General features: G+C 39.0%; 1 protein-coding gene across 7 annotated transcripts in view; it reads left to right on the forward strand.

Annotated features, from left to right (window-relative positions):
• FHIT (fragile histidine triad diadenosine triphosphatase) overlaps window positions 1-16,412 on the forward strand; it is a 1,353,587-nt gene that overhangs the window by 970,880 nt on the left and 366,295 nt on the right. The window lies entirely within an intron of this gene.

Genomic DNA, 16,412 nt, shown 5'->3' on the forward strand with positions numbered 1-16,412 from the left:
ACAGTTAAGCAGTAGTGTGATCTGATTTGTTTTTTAAGAATTTTCTGGTGTTCTCTGGAGAATAGATTATATGGGAATAAGTTTGGAAGGAGAATAATGGGCTAGGCTTTTGGAAAAATTCAGAAAAGAGATGATGTTGGCTTGGATTTGATGATACTGGTGGAGATGGTGAGAAGTAGTCAGAATCTTGATATGTTTTGAAGATATTGGACCAAAGCATATAATCCAGGAATGTGAATTAATATCATAAAATCATATCATATGATTATATAGTCTATGTGCTGACTTTAGAATCTAATTTTTGGTTAGGTAGGATGATATTGTTCTTGAACATGATTAAATGGGTAGAGGATGGACAGAATTACAAAGCTGTGATACCTCTCATGTCCAAAATGTTGCATTAAAGTTTTTGGGTACATTATTCTCTCACTAAAAAAAAAGCTGCCCAATACAAATCCATCTAACCTTATACTGACAAAATATGGTATTGCCATATTAAGCCTATAATGTCTGCTGAAAGACATTAACTCCATTGTTTAGTAAATTTCAGTTTATGCTGATTATTTTTATAATTAAGTTAAGCATTGCACTTGTACCAGAAAATGAACAAAGCCAGATGGAATTCTGAAGTGGAAATTTTTGGAGTTTACCCCAAGGGGTTAGATCATTTTCATATCCTGGCTTGAGTAGTGGCAACAGAAATTGACTCCAATATATTTTGTCCCCTAAGAGACATCCCGGTGTTGTATTCCTAAAGTTCCATTAAATGCTTGAAGCTCCTCAAACTTTGTCTGGCCTAACCAGGAGTGCCATTATGGCTGCAGAAGTTCCAGCAGAAAAGAATACATTTTTTTTAAGATAGCTCCTGTAGACTTTCTTAGACCCACTCCAATGGGAATGGATTAGATCATGTGTCTACCTTTCAACAAATCACTGTGGCCAGGGGAGTATGATATGCTTATTAGCTTGGACTCAGATGCATTCTCCATCCCTAAGCATGGAGACCTAATCAGACCTTATGGACTAAGAGTAGGATTGAGTCCCCAAACGATGCCAGAGTTGTTGCTGGAGAAAGACAGAAAGGATTATAGGGAGCAATAGATGTTCACTGCCCTATGATAGCACCATAGCATCCTCAGGCTACCTGCCCTCTATGAGCTATCCTCCAGATACCATGGAGCTCTGGACCTCTGGCTTGAGTGGCAGATATATTTTGATTAAAATATGACATTCTTCTTTTCACTTGCTTTGTTCTTATAAGGGACAAAGGAAATGAAATTCCGGGATAAGAGTTCTCAAAACAGCTCAGTAGAAGAAATACCTTTTTGTTTTCAACAGAGCCCAGCAATGTTGATTCTGAAAAAACGAGTTGAATGGTATATCCAATGCTGTTCTATTTCCAGTGGTTTATTCTGATCTACATACAGAATTCCCTCTTGGAAGTTCGAGTTAATGGTGCCTGTTTTCATAGCTATCCTTTCTAAACTCTATTGCATCTATTGCATACATACAGAAAATGAATGAGAGGAATGCTAAGGAAGACAAAGAAACAACTTAACTGTATTCAAATCCTCATAGCAGTGATTTGATAACTCTAAGACCCTATTAGGTAAGTTGTTTGAAGGAGCTGGTTTTGAGAAGGATTGTATTTTCTAAAGGGAAGAATTTTACCTGAATGTCAACAAGTACAACAAAAATGTTACCAGAGTGGACAGAACCTCTTGGTGGTAGAAGAGAGCTTGCTCTAAGGATGACCATTACATGTCCAAGGTCAAAAGACAGCAGCTAATGAACACAGCAGGGAAGGAGAGGGAGCAGAATGAAAATTAAGGTCATGTTTACACTTACTTTGTTAAGGCTAAATTTATTTTGAAGTGAGAAGTTCTACCTTTATTAAAATAGTCCATACCCAAGAATAATGAAAATATTCTTAAATTACACATCTTTCTCTTCTGAGCAAGGGATGTAAACTCAGGCCCTAAAACGATCATAAGGTCTTAATTCTGCAAAAGGTAACCCTTGATCTCAGTCATCTTTCCTTGCTGGGGACCCTGACAGATGTGTGGTCTTTAGCTCCAATGTGGTATGACCTGTCAAACAATTCAGATGCCATGTCTGATTACCTGGCCCCTGTCAGCAGTCTGATAAATCTCCTTCAACACATTTTTCCACCTAATATTTGTGATTTTAAGTAAAAGATGCCACTGAGACTATATATGATTATTAGCAAACTGTTTAAAGGTGAAATTCTACCAGAAAGGTAAAGTGTGATTTAAGAGGATAAAAATGAAATGCTCTGCAGATCCTCCCTACCTGTCCGACATACAGTATTTATTTTTCCACGAGGTAATGCTAGAAAATGTCTATTTTTTCCTGTCTTCAAACAACTGGCTCATCCCTGACCTGCAGAAACAACTACTATCCTATTTAAAATACTACTTGTGATGAATACCATTTGTTTATCCATTTGGCATGCATAGTATGGGACCCTAAAGTTTATGAATACACATAATAATATAATAGAAAATTGATGAGAGAACTGGCATTTAGCATTCCTTCTAGTTTGCCACTAGAATTGAAGTAAAAATAAACTTTTCTTTTTAAAGATCGGCACCTGAGCTAACATCTGTTGCCAATCTTCGTTTTTTTCGCCTTCTTCTCCTCAAAGCCCCGCAGTGCATAGTTGTATACTCTAGTTGTAAGTCCTTCTGCCTCTTCTGTGTGGGACGCCACCTCAGCATGGCTTGATGAGCTGTTGTAGGTCCATGCCCAGGATCTGAACCCATGAAACCCTGGGCCGCCTAAGTGGAGCACATGAACTGAACCACTTGGCCATGGGGCCTGCCCCCCAAAATTAACTTTTTGGGAACATGGCCATCTTATCACAGGCAGGGAAACGTTAATGTTTAGGCCCCTCCTCTTGGTCACAGCAAGCAACATTGGTCCCTTTTGCTTCCCCTGTTAATCTGGTACACCACATGGAAGGGACAGTTTTAGTATTAACCCCCTACAAGGAAGCCCCTTCACTAGTGAAAACAGTGACAGTTGGGTTAATCAGGGCCTCCTGCCTGTGTTTTCCACTGCCCTGATGGTAGCCTGGCTAAGCACTCAGCACCGTGGTAATAAGCCTGAAAAAAATACGTAAATGGGCCTGGACTTGTTTAACTGATAAAGAGCATTCCAGATATCATTCGCCAACTGCTTCATCCCTCATGTGGCACTTTAAGCTATAGCAGGCACGTTCCTGCAGCTGACTTGATTTAATGGTGCAGAGAAACTGTGGAATGGTGAGCTAACTCAACTCCTTTGTTCTTGGGGGGAAAAAGCTCAAGTATTCTTCGCTGTTTCCCTGCCTTTTTCTTGTTCTTTTGTTAACAAATAAATAAGATTTTAAAAAACCCAAAAAGTCTGTGGACAAGCAGTAAAAGAGCTCTCCGGGACAAATAAAGCCCCAGAGTTTACTCGACCCTCGCTTGTTTCGGATATGACTTTACCTCTATATTTTGACATTCACAGCAGCCAAGGTGGGAGCAGACACACAGCGTAGTCTACATCTTGTTCCTACAATGCCTCACAGTTTGAGGGCAGGGTATATAGGTTTCCTTCTAAACCCAGAGCTGCTGAGGTCTTGTCTCTTGAATCGCCGGTAAGACTTGCGGTGTAAGTTGAGAGTTCTTATTCTAAAATTTCAACTGACTCTCCTACTCGACTGGCAGGTTAGATTGTTTCTGCAAAGATAGAGAGTTCAAAGCATCCCTTTGGCTTCCAGTCCTGAAAGAGGTTTTGCAAACCTTTGTTTGTATTGTTGGAGGCTTTTTCCTCCTAGTTGGGCTCATTAATACCCTTTTGTGAGTGTTATTTTGCTTTTTCAAATAGCTTTTTTAAAACAGCTTTCTGTGGTGGAAAATCCAATTTAGTTGCAAGCAATATTACCAGTTCCACTCCTTTATTTCTTCTTCCTCATTGAAAGGAAAATAAATGATTGCGTGTCAAAATAGAGATGTACAATTTATGGCATTAGCACTTCTATTAATAAATTCATGCAATTATATATCTTCACATTTTGTATCTATCTGTGACTGAAGACAGCTTCTTTATGTTGCAAGAGTGTGTCTTTCTTCAAAACACATCTTATTTTCTTGGATCTTATGCTTTTGCCCTGTAGGGGAGGTGGACATTTCCTCTCCCCAAATGGGGGTTCGTCTGGCCAGAGAACGAATTAAATTCACATGAGACAGAATAGCAAGAGAAAATTAAACAAAGCTTTATGAGGAACCATGGCCTGGGGCCTTTCTTCCCAAAGGAAGAAAGGGCACCAAAGAAGTGGGGTGCACAGAGTGGTTATATAGCCCCCAAACGGGGTGTTTCACATGTGATTGAAAAGTCCCTTTTACAATAGTCACGAGGCTGCTCTGTCAGCACAGCGCTTGATGGAAAAGGCAGATAGGTCTGCTGTCTCAGTGAGCGCCGCAGGGTGGCAGGTGTGTTGCCTCGGGTTGGGGAGGGTCACAGATGAGCTCCGCAATGGGTTCCCAGCCTAAAGAAAGATGCTTAATCCTTAAAGAAATGCCAAAGTTGGGAGGGGGAGGGAAGTCAGTTACAGGAGGTTACCAGACTACCACAATAAAATGCAGATTTAAGTCCTTGCCTTTGGTATTGATTAAGAGTTTTTAGAGAGAAGGTCATCTCCTTTCTTCTTCCTGGTACAGAGAGGGAGGCACCTTTTACAGATAGAGATTTACCTTACAAATGTAAATGTGTCCTAAGGAAGGGCAAGTTCCATTTCTCAGAGCCTCCTTGCCTGTCCCAGTTTATCAAAAGCAATCAACCTCAAATAATCCTGATGCCAAAGAGACATATCTTGGGGTGGCCAATTTCAGGTCCCCACAGCCCCAAATTTCCATTGAAAGTGGACACGTAGTAGGGAGTTCTAGCCATTTTATAGCTGTAGATTTTGCTATGGATTTAATTTTAGACCTTTGAAACTTAGATGGTCTTCATGATATTCCTCTGCACAGAATTTCTTAGGAGAACTAATCTTTCCCCATTTCACATGAATCCTGCTTAGTCCAAATGATTTGAAAGTATCTGCCCCCATTCTCTTTAGCTCCAAAACTGGGTGATGAGAATATTTTGTTCCTTTGCCATAGTGTTTGGTTCTAAGAGGTTGGATTGGAATCCAAGCTATGTAGAGCCCTTCTGAGCATATTCCCCTGCAGTCCTTTTTGCCGCCATATGGAATGAACCTGTCTGAGAATGAAATCAGATGGAGTGAAGCAGATAGGAGAGGAGAAGACAGAGATAGTTATGATATCATTTGAGTATCTGGATCTAGTGGTGTGCTGGAGCTAGCTCATACCAGCTCATGAGAGCCTCTTGTTAAATTTTAGGAATTTCGTCAGCTGGTTGATGACATGTTGGTAGCTTGAAAGTGGCAAATGCCACAAATCAGCCCCCCTCCATTTAAGAAAAAAATGAGTATATTGTTAAACATTTCCCAACCCTCACTGCCTGGACCCATTCTAAATAAAATCACTTGACCTCTTGTCATGTGAACTAATTAACTCCTTGCCCCAACCCCCTTTTATTTTATTTAAGTTAGTTTGAGTTGGTTTGCCACCGCAAGTAACACATAGCCAGCCAAGTTATGGCTTGGCTAAATTATCTATTTTGCCATGATGATAAACATCTTTCTTTTATTTTATGTAGAAGATAAAATGAGGTAACCAATACAGCTTTTGATTTAAAAACTGCATGCTCCTGTTGAGTGTTAAAAAAATAAATCTGAAGGAGGTAACATGAAATTTGTAGAACTTCTTGATGGCTTATCCTAACAACCTGACAGATTCTTCACTGTTCTTGGGGAACCTTTAAATGGCAAAGAGAGGAATAACAAAATTACAGTGTAAGTGACAGTGTAAGATTTATAACCTTTGGGGGAAAAAACTGGGCAACATGGGTTTTTGAGATAGTAGTGTGGATGATTTTGTTTCTGAAATAGATAAAGTTGATTGGGATGAGTGTGGTTAAGTTACTCATCATGCCAGTTCATAATCACTTGAATCAAGTTGATATGTCAAGTAGACCCATCCATTTTATCACTTTGCATGTGTGAATTTTATGTTTGCTTTAGTTGCTGATAACTAATGAATATTCTGAAGCAGAGTGCCCAGCTCATGCAACTGCAGGATTTTGTAGGGATTTAGTGCCTTTGTACAGTCCCATATGTCTGTTCTTAGTCATCTTAGCTAAAGTCAAAGCAAAATGTATTAAAAATGCTTATATCCAATGTTCACTGGGTTTGAATTTAATTTCTAATGATTTACGGCTGGTTATTATCACGTGCCCTACATAACATTGTTTGAAAATCATTAGGTAATATACAAGCCCAAGTGGTAAAACTTGTACATAATTTACATAAAATATGGGTGAAAAATCTGTCATCTGTTTGAGGCAGCAAAAGAGAGAAATAAAATTTAAGACAAATTAGACAAAAATTCTGCATGTTCAACAGTGCGATTTCCTAAAACACTGAGGTGCATGTATTATTTTCAGCAGAAAATAATTCAAAGGAGAAAAAACATTGTAGGTTATTTATCTGACAGTGAGAACATAGGAATAAGATTTCAGATGGGTCAGAATTAAAGGTTAATGTTGAGGGATGGACCAAAGTCCTTTGAATAAACCTAGACCAGTGGGATATTCTAAAGTAATATCATTGGAATTGATGTTTTCTCTCGAACTCCATTGGGAGATGTTCACAGTGTATCACACTTGTTTCCATTTACAAAGTGCTTTCTATTTGGGGAAGATGTTTTTACAGACTAGTTAAAACTAGGGAAGCTTTATATTTAAGAAAAAAATTAAAACATCGATCAAGCCAAAAAATGTTCAAGACTTACCTAAAGCAAATAATAATCAAGTATATCTATCCTAATTTTCCCCAATATCTCCCGTTAAACAAGGAGTGCCTTTGTAACCATAGGCAAGTCACTTACCTCTCCAAGCTTCAGAGTAACTGTCTGTAAAAACTTTAAAAGCAAGGGGAAAAGTGGGTTGGAGAAGGGAATAAAAATACCTACCTCCTTGTATTATCATAAATGTTAAATGAATTGAATGGAATAACTCATGCCTAGTGCTTAGCATAGTACCTTGCACGTCTGTTCTGATGAATAGTTGTTAGCTATTACTATTTTTATTATAGTTACCAGCCTTGCTTATAAGAATCATTATCCATGATTAAATAAATAAATCCCTACTACTTTTTCTGTTCTATGCACAGTGGACAAAGTTGCCTATGTAAGAAGGCACCTAATCTCAGATCAACACAACCATTTGGAGCATCTGCCCTTGTACAACTTTTAAATAAGGCACACATTTGAAGATACTGATTTCTCTGTCCATTGCATCTTCATACAGATGGCATCTCTCCTGAGGACCAGACACGTAGGCCACTTGTCATGCTGTGTGCTACATTGGAAGCTGTGGGTCTATCTCTTTAAGATATAACCTACTCCCCACTTCACATCCCACCCTCTAGTGAATTTGGCTTATGAATTTGGAGACTGATTACCTCAAACCTGTCATTCAATTTTGGTGACTGTCTATCAGGGCACTTTAGTTTGTTGAGCAAATGAACAGAAATTTACTTTAATTTATATTAATTATTATGGGTGTCAGAAATTATAGTGAGATTAGTAAGTTTATAAATTGATGCCAAGAGGATATGTACAGATATTCTTTATGCTGCTTTTTATCTGAGTTATGGCAAATCATTTAGAATATGTCATTTTTGGCTTATAGTTGACAATGCACATACTGCTTAAAGAAGTCTTATATGGCTATTGCGTTAGTTTTCCATTGCTGCATAACAAATCACCCCAAAACTCAGAGATTTAAAACAAATGTCATTTATTATTGCTTATGTCTCTGTTAATCATTTGAGGTTTGGCTGATCTAGGCTGGGCTCAGCTGGGTGACTCTTCTCCACACTGCAGGGTCTGATTCTTCTTCTTGCCTTTCATCCCTCTTAGACTAGGAACCAGACTAGTCATATCATTTACTGTGGCAGAGATGCAGTAGGGCAAGAAGAAATACTTGAGATCTTTTAAGGCCAAGGAATGGAACTTATTTAGGACACACTAAGGATCATTTGCACCCATATATCAAGGCTAAAGAAAACCCTAGAACCAAGTTCAAAGTCAAGGGGCAGGGAAATCTATGTGGACCCAGAGACCAGGGCACAGATGTGGATACCTACAGGGATAAAGAATTGGTGTCAACAAAGCTATTATCATGGTTATTAATTATGTACTCCCCTAGAGATATCTTACATTTGTTGGCATTAGTTCTGTATGTTTGCTGTCTCACAAAATCACCATACTCTTCCTGAGCATTTAGTGTATTTTAATCTTATGGCTACCGAGAGTTGTGCTGCATATCCAATTTTCTTTCTTGTGTTGGATGTCAGAAAGCCTAAGACAAATTTATAAATGATTACAACAGTCCTATCTCTATGATTCTTATTCTTTGTCTCCTTTCTGCCTTTATTTTTGTCAATAGCCTTAGTTTTACTTGTTTGTCTAACCTCAATTCTTGACTTAGGCTATTTTATCATCTCTTGTATGCTTTTTAAAAGGTCTTGCATCATTTCTGGTGCAAGAAGAAATATAAATATATAAATAAAATTAGAAGCAACAATTCCCTACCACTATTCACCCTTTATGCAGTAGGCAAGGCTGCAAATAACATAGTAATAGCTAGAATTTATTGAATGCTTCTTTCCTCTTGGGCCATATGCAAAATGTTTTTTTGAGCAATACCAATTCCATTCCCACAACAACCTTATAAGGTAGGTACTGGCATTATCTCTGTACCAGGGAAGCAGATGCAGTTTATGTTGCTTGTTCAGGTTCTCACAGCTGGTAAACGCCAGAACTACGATTTGAGCTGGGAAAGCTGGCTTTAGATCTCACCTTCTTGACTACTTTGTTATCCTGCTTCAGATTCATATGCTAAAAAAAAAAAAAAAAAAAAAAGGATAAAAGAAATGGATAGTAATTCTTTTCCCTTTTCGTGAGTTCTTTATTCAGCTTTCATTCCTTGCTCACCTATTTTTTTCTCATGTCTCTTGTAAATGTACCTAATTAGAATGTCAGCTGCTAATGGCTTAAAAATACTATTTAAACTCTGTGACACTTGGCATTCCAATCACTACAGGTTAAACAGAAAACTTTAAAGATTTAGGCAAATGAAAATGATTTATGAATTCTTCTTACCGGTGCAGATATGTTTAGCACAACTGTCCTCATATTTATGATGAGCATAAGACTTCCAGGTACATTTTATGTTTTCTTGCAGAAGTTTGGTGGTAAATGTGGAAATTAAACTGGAAAATATGGACAAATCAGCACAATTCCAAACACCTGCTCAAAACATTCATTTTATTGATTTAACAGTTGACTCTTAAGGGTGTTTTTACAAAAACATTGGCTCTAGGCAGAATAAGTATTCTCAGTGAATATATTTGTTGACATATCACTTAGAAACTATTACACTGACAGATTTTAGGAATTTCGTGTGAGTTTGAATGACAAGCAAAGGCCATTTTAGATGAGAGCTACTCTTCTGTGTTTTCCTGGCTGATGCTCTTGTATTTATATACGTTTGATGATGAGGCTTTCTTGCTTTGATCTTTCAATATCACATTTGGCTAAATTATTTGGAAAGTCTTCAAAGATATTTTTAATGGGTTTCGTGCTGTCTCAATAACGTTAATTACTGTGCAACTAACATCTTTGGGGAAAACTTGAAGTCATCTCTTTTCCTTCATATCATTTGTAATTCCACAACCCTGAAGGACTCTGAAGCCATTTTAGTAATGGTCATTTTCTATTGATCACTTATCTGTGCACATAGACAAGCAAAAGGCTTGTTGTATTTTTCTTTAATTCTGTTAAGAAAGGCCAAATGATGGCTGTGTCTCCCCCAATTGTCTCCCCTTAAAGTGGCTGCATGGTAGATCCCTGCAGATTACTGTCCCCCAAACTGAGTTTCATTCTTTCAGTGCTTTTAGTCATTGCCATTTCTTCAATCAAAAGTATATCTTCGGTAAATTAAAAAATGTGAGTTCCATTTGGCGGCACAAGACAGAAACCATACTTGACCTCTTAATCTAGAAAAAGGAATTTGTTGACCAGTGGTAGCTTGGGGACCCTTGATCCAGGTACCCAAAATGATGTTGTTAAGAATCTGAATCTCTCCATCTTTGGGCTCTGATTCTGCTCTGTCAACCTCTTTTTTGGTTGGATACCTTGTTCCTTGTGGTGGCCCTTGGCAACATGAGTCTACCATCTTACCAGTAGCAACAACCTCAGCAGAAAAAGAAGTTTTTCACATTAGCTCATAGCAAGAGTCCCACAAAGAACTCTCATTGGCCCATCCAGATCATGTGCCCATGTGAAACTCCATTGCTGAGGTCAAGTGACTCACATGAATCCCTTCCTTTGATGGAAGGAGCTGTGCTTCCTGACAGGGAAATTGAGGTGCTATTGGTCAGAATGCAGGAATGGTTGCTCAGTTAACAAAAATAATTGTCTACTATACATAAATGCATAAAAATAGTCTACGAGGATATACTTTTAATTCTGTTACCAATCTGTAATTTGCAATTAACCAATTTTTGTCATGAAAGATATTTAAAATAGGGGGAGCGTTTTCTCTTGTTTATGTGGATGATTGATTGTATTTTAATCAGTAGAATGTTCATTCTAGAAAGAACTTCAGTTAAGATTTAATTCCACACAGCAAATACTTACTAAGCTTTTGTTACGTGGAAAGGACTATGTTATGTCCTGGAAATACAAAAATGACATAGCTCCTCCTGCCCTTGACCTCCCACCCTCATTCTTAGGGGGAATCGTACAGCAGACAAGAAAATGAGTGGTTACAATTCTGTGTGATAAATGCAGTAGTTGAGGATTGTTCAAGGCATCTTGGAAGCTGAAGAGGGATATCTAGCTCAGACTGAGACTGCCTCTAAGCTGAGGTGATAGACTCTTCATCTGGCTCTTTTTATGCCTCTCCAGCTTTATCCCATGCCTCGTTCCTACATGTACCCTTCACTTTGGTTGTACTAAATCCTTTTTAGTTCTCCAGTTAACCCATTGTTTCTCCTGTCTCTGTGCATGTACACATACACTTGGCCTTGCCTGTTTTTTGGTTCCCACACCCTTTAAGTTGAGCTGCCTGTGGGATGACACACCTGCTAGAGTAGATAGGGTAATGGGGCTCTGAGGAGCCTTTTAGCCTCCTCCTCATGTGCCTTCCTCTACCAGAAAGCAGGACAGCCAAAAGCTACATTCCCCAGACTCCCTTACAGCTAGGGTTCTGTGGATGTGATCCCTTTTTTGCCAATTAGATGTATTTGAATTTTGGAATGCAGAATTGAGTCAAGGCCTTTCCTTTTTTCTTTCCTTTTTTTTGCTGAGGAAGGTTAGCCCTGAGCTAACATCTGTACCAATCTTCCTGTATTTTATATGTGGCTTGCTGCCACAGCATGGTTGACATGTGGTGAAGGTGCACACCTGGGATCCAAACCCTCAAACCCAGGCTGCTGAAGCAGAAGGTGCTGAACCTAATGTTTTTTTACCCCCTCCCCTGCCTTTTTTTAAAATGAAAACAATTAAGTTATACACTTTTAGAAAATTTTAATTATGCAATACAGTGCTATCAACTATAGTCACCGTGTTATACGTTAGATCCTTAGACCTTGTTCATCTTATAACCAAAAGTTTGTACCCCTTTGTCAGCCTATCCCTATTTCCCCAACCCCATCACCCCTAGAAACTATTTTTCTGCTCTCTGTTTCTATGAATTTGACTTTTTTTTGTACATTAGATGAGAAAATTTCTGTCTACAAGAAACATGGTTGAACTCACAAAAACGTTTTCCCTCATCTTCTGAGAGAAGATAGATTTTTACTTTTTTGTGTTACTTGGATTCCATATAGCCCAACTTTTCTCAGCCATGGCCCGATAATGCCAAACTCTCTCTCTTTGAGCTCTTGTCACTGACTTGTGTGTTTCACATTGTGTACAACTTCTTAGCATTAATCACTTTTCATGGTGCAGAATTTTGGATAAGAAAACTTTAACTTTTGACTTCATTTATATCAATTTAAGAGTGGAATTTCCATAGAGCCAAAAACCTCTGTACCAGTGTGGAATAATTAAGCAGAAAACTGGGTTTTACAGTGAAAGACCTTTGATCCAAGACACTAAGAATGTGAACTTATCTTTAAAATGAGTGTAATCATTGCTGCCTTGCAAGATTGTTATGAACATTGAGCTACACAATTGGAAAGCCTACACACATGTAATTAATAATGAAATGGATGTGGTCATGGTCAAGATAATGTTTGACTAGGTCAGTGGGCCCCAAGATATGATAAACATGTAGCCATTGCTTTTATTTCCATTGATATTTATTCAGGGTCTCTCATGTGCAGACAGAGTTTAAATATTTATGTACATTACATGGCACTTATTATGTAGATATTCCTACCCCCATTTTACAGATGAAGATGTTGTCTCAGTATAATTGACTTGTCTGAAGTGACATTGACTATATGGCTCTAATTCACAGCTTCTTTCTTTCAAGTATGGATCCAAAGACCTCAGATTTCCTGAAGGAGTTTCAGGTATTGTCAGCTACAAGGATATCATGCCTGACAAAGATAAAATTTTATATTCCCACCTGCAACGTGATTCTCTCCTGCAACCTACTCCTAGCTTTATCCATCAGTATCAGTGCCCTGATTGAGCTCCATCTGAGTCATGACATCAACCCTCATCTCCTAGTCATATGATTGCTGAGACAAGAGTGATTGACAGCTAGCTACCTAATTGTATCCCTTCCAGAATGACAATAACAAATGTGTTTTCTCAGTTTAACTCACACTGTAATTATTACTATTTTTTAAATTTTTATTTAAGCTCCAAGATGCATTTCTTTTACTGAGATAGGATTTGAGAAGCTCTTGTAAAAATGAATTTCGTGTGCCAAGGGGACTCTTCTCCCTCGTCACCTTCACTTTACATTGTGAAAGGAATTGAGAAGCGAGTTCAGTTTTTACAATGTCATTAATTGCCCATACAAGGTGGCTCTGCCATCAGGTGGGGATCCCTTAAAAGGAAACTCTTCTGCCCTGGGGAGCAGCTTTTGGGAAAAGTTGCTTCAGTGTTTTCTTAACTAATTCTCTTTGTTCTGTGCATTTAGTTGAAATGTAATAATTTATTAGTTCTTACTACCTGTGTATTTTTAAATAAAAAATTGTTTGAATAATACAGCTCCCTGGAGGTATCCATCCTAATGGCCAAAGGATGCTCTATTAAAAAAATAGTTCTTAGTGAATATTTTTTCTAACAGAACACATGAATATGAAACCAGAGGTGGTATGATACATCTAATCAAGTCACTGTTGTTGTTTTTTTTTTTTTTTTTGAGGAAGGTTAGCCCTGAGCTAACTGCTGCCAATCCTCCTCTTTTTGCTGAGGAAGGCTGGCCCTGAGCTAACATCCATACCATCTTCCTCTGCTTTATATGTGGGACGCCTACCACAGCATGGCTTGTCAGGTGGTGCCGTGTCCGAACCTGGGATCCTAACCGGCGAACCCCGGACCAGCCAAGCGGAACGTGTGCAATTAACCGGTGCGCCACCGGGCCGGCCCCTCAAGACACTGGGTTTTATTTGCCACATCCTGTGGAGTTTTGCCCTTTGCTTTTTCTGGTATCAAGCCCTTCTGGGAAGACCCAACCCCTCCCTAGCACCGTGCAGTCTACACAATTACATGCAACAGCCATGGATAATAGAGATGTTCAAGATCGTGTGTGAGTTAGATGGAAACATAATTCCTGCATTTGTTTGGCATTTGGGATGTGTGAAGATAGTCTGACACCAAACCCTCTGTAAGGATAGAAATTGGACAGTGGCACAGCCCTAATGAAACAGCACTATGGGCAGATTTATGGTAGAAAGGGGAAGTAGTTCAGCACCAAGCTGTACAATATGTGAGGCAGAGAGTTAGATGAGCTTCCAGAAGTAGTAAAGTGGTTCTGGCATCTGAAATTAAAATTGGATTTGCATAATTCCACAGACTTTTCAATTTTCTCCTTTATGGAATGATAAAGAATATGGAGTCCTTGACTCTGCTAGTATAGATGCTAGAATACCTCCGGCAGTCAGGAAATACGAGACACGGCAGCTTTGGAAATAACCTTGACATTGAGCCTTCCGCTTGCCTCTCTTCCTCTCCTCCTCCTGCCTTGTACTGATGGAAGTATGCTGATGTAACAAAACAAGTAGCAGCAAGAGAAAACATCCACTAGGCTCCTGCTGCTTGCCAGGCAAACAACCAACAAAGAAAATATATATCCCACACTGACTATGTGCCAGATGCAGGAGATTCAGTGATGAGCAAATCTAAACTCTGTCCTTTGCCTCATGGAGTCTACAGTTTAGTGGAGGAAATGGATAGTAAACAAAACGAATAAATATATTATTATGAATGATGAGAAGTTTTGTGAAAAAAGTATAGGATACAATGAGAGAGTTACGGAGGTAGGAGTAGTGACTAATTTGGATGGATTTACATTTTGAGCCGCTCTACCAATACTAAGAAATTGTAGGAAACAAACACCATTTTGCCCCCAAATCTTTCTATTTGAAAACTAGAGTGTTTGGAGCTGTTTAGGCTCCTGTCCTGGAGACCTCTGCCCACTGCCGATGGCCGAGATGAGAAAGTTCGGCAGGTCAGGAGTGGTTGACTTTTCCCTTCCCAGTACAAAGAAATCAGAGTGGGTTACTTCATATAAAACCTCTCCTCCTCTTACTGAATGTTGAAATGTTTGTGCTCTTTTCCCTGTGATGAGGAAAGAAGCTTAGAGAGGCCAGAGGTTGCAGCTACTCAAGTAAAGGTTTGTGATTAAAACCCCATTGTAGGTGTTTCACAAATATTTGAATTGAATTGATTTGCTAGCTCCAGGCTGTAGGGACAGAATCAGAGCTTAGCCGTGTGATCTGCAGTTTTTCCTCTTTAAATTGATCTTGTGCTTGATGCTCAAGCATTTTCTCACCTATATTCTTATACAGATGCTATTTCCTTGGTGCCTCAAGGCATTCTGAGGATGTGACTGTTTCTCAACAGAGCCCCAGGTACTGAGTTCATCTGCTTGTACGTGCCCCTGGCAGGGAAAAGACTTCATCAATGGGTGCCATCTTTGGAATCTATCCTTCTCTTCTGAAAGTGTTTTATCTTTTGGCTCTTGTGGGCTGGTTTTCCCTCCTGCTTTGTCTTTCTGACAAATCCTCTGACAACATCCCTCTTCTTGATTCAGATTCACCCATTCTCACCTAGGTACTGACTTCCTCACTAGCTTCCCTTTTCCTTCTGTACCCTGCTGTCTCCTTGCCTCTTTCCTTCCTGTCCATTGTTGCCTTCCCTTTTATTCTACTCCATTCCATTCCATGTTTAATTGAGTGCCTACTTGATAAATACGGTATGGTTGGAGGAGTATGTTTTTATCTGTCTGTCTGTCTCTCCTTCTTTCAGTGAAATTTTGTAAGACCTATACGTCTAAGTCAGGTTCGGTTGCATTATATGTGTGTGTGTGTGTGTGTGTGTGTGTGTTGTAGGGGAGCAGAATTTGCTGCCCCAAAATGTGTCTCTTCGACTTGGTTATCTTTAAGAACAAAAGACTCAGGAAGAAACTTCCCCCTAACTACCTAAAAGAATTTAAGTTGGAGGCCTGTTTCAGGAAGGAGCTATCACCATGGATAACTATAGTATAAAATAAACTAGGTGTAGTAGACAGGGAGGAAACTAGCAAGGCCCACTTGATCAAAGTCCTCTCTATGATTCATTGTCTTTGCAAGGCATGACAAACATTTTTTTACTAAACATTTGCTTTTCAATCTCCATATGAATTGCCTTCCTCCCTTTTGAAGTTCCAAAGCACTACCCCCAACATCCTCCTTTGTCTTTAGCTGAAGATGGTATTTAAGGTGGTGGCTTCAGCCATTTAGGCAAGTTACTATTTTTCTAGGTTTCTCCCATTTATACGTGTTATTAAACTTGCTTGATTTTCTCCTGTTATTCTCTCTCATTTCAACTTAATTCTTAAACCAACTGGAAGAACCCAGAAGGGTAGAGGAATATTTCTTCCTCCCCTACAGTGTACATGGACTCAGTCATTGGACTGTCTATTGTGCTCAATCAGTGAGCTGTGAAGGTACACACCTATGAAATTTTGCAAAGGCATATGGCCCCATGCCTTGAAACTCTGATTCCCTATTTTTTAAAAAGCTTGTAGATAAATTATGAGCTCAGCTGAGAACTAATGCATTTGGAAGT

This window comes from Equus asinus, chromosome 21 (genome assembly GCF_041296235.1).
Source record: "Equus asinus isolate D_3611 breed Donkey chromosome 21, EquAss-T2T_v2, whole genome shotgun sequence".
In the NCBI taxonomy this organism is placed as follows: Eukaryota; Metazoa; Chordata; class Mammalia; order Perissodactyla; family Equidae; genus Equus; species Equus asinus.